This window comes from Agrilus planipennis, unplaced genomic scaffold (assembly GCF_000699045.2).
Source record: "Agrilus planipennis isolate EAB-ADULT unplaced genomic scaffold, Apla_2.0 scaffold8, whole genome shotgun sequence".
NCBI classification, from domain to species: domain Eukaryota; kingdom Metazoa; phylum Arthropoda; class Insecta; order Coleoptera; family Buprestidae; genus Agrilus; species Agrilus planipennis.
Genome location: NW_020442461.1, coordinates 2,739,944 through 2,740,753, shown reverse-complemented (window position 1 = coordinate 2,740,753; position 810 = coordinate 2,739,944). Strand labels below are relative to the sequence as shown.

General features: G+C 29.9%; 1 long non-coding RNA gene across 1 annotated transcript in view; it reads left to right on the top strand.

The window, feature by feature from the left end:
- The first annotated feature begins 263 nt into the window (after positions 1–263).
- Positions 264–810, top strand: part of LOC112906514 — a 122,631-nt gene continuing 122,084 nt past the window's right edge. Inside the window, exons 1-2 of the long non-coding RNA XR_003232387.1 lie at positions 264–409; positions 611–665. This is a non-coding gene — a long non-coding RNA (uncharacterized LOC112906514). The remainder of the gene's footprint in view (positions 410–610; positions 666–810) is intronic.

Below are 810 nucleotides of genomic sequence, written 5' to 3'. Positions count from 1 at the left end.
CATTTTTATTTCAAACGTTTTTATTAATTAAACAATGTTTTCATTAAATAAACAAAATAACGTTAGTGTGCTATGAAATGTTTTATATCAAATTATCAATTAAGAATAATTTTGCATTACTATAAGCCTTTGTTTTCTTTTGTTTCCCATTCAAATTTCTTTATTGAAGGATAACATGAGATTTGGGTTGCCTATATTTATTCTGGAAAAATCTTAGAAAGCTTTGACCACTGTGGAAAACTACTTGTCATGCGCTAATTATATCGGTGTTAGCGTCGGTAAGCTTGTCTCGGAAATTCGGGTGTTTTAATCGTGTTTTTCGTAGTTAAAAGTGTTCGTATTACCGTAAATTAGTGTCGAACTAACGTTTGGTGCATTTTAAACTGTCGCTGATATGGTTTTTAATTAGGTAAGCTATTTTTAACTCAAGATTGTCCATAAATGAAAGCTGGTGGTTGATGATTCGTTTTGGTTACTTTATTTTGTAATTTGTATTAGGATAACTGAATTCGATGGTTAACGCTGTATTTGTTATTATTATAAATGATTTTTAATGTTTAAAGCTCTGCTATTAAAAATCGATGGTACAGATTTTCTTATCGATTTTCAGATTATTCGTGGATGCAGCTAAAGTTTGCGAGAAATCGTGGTAGATGGCGTCAATGGTAAGTTTCCACCACAAATATTTATTTATATTTTCTGTAATTCAATTTATGTATATGACATCATAGACTACAACTAAATCTCTAGATTTTTATTTTTTAAATGTGGTTTTTCCACTCTGGTTTAAGGGATAAAAACCCCTTGCTG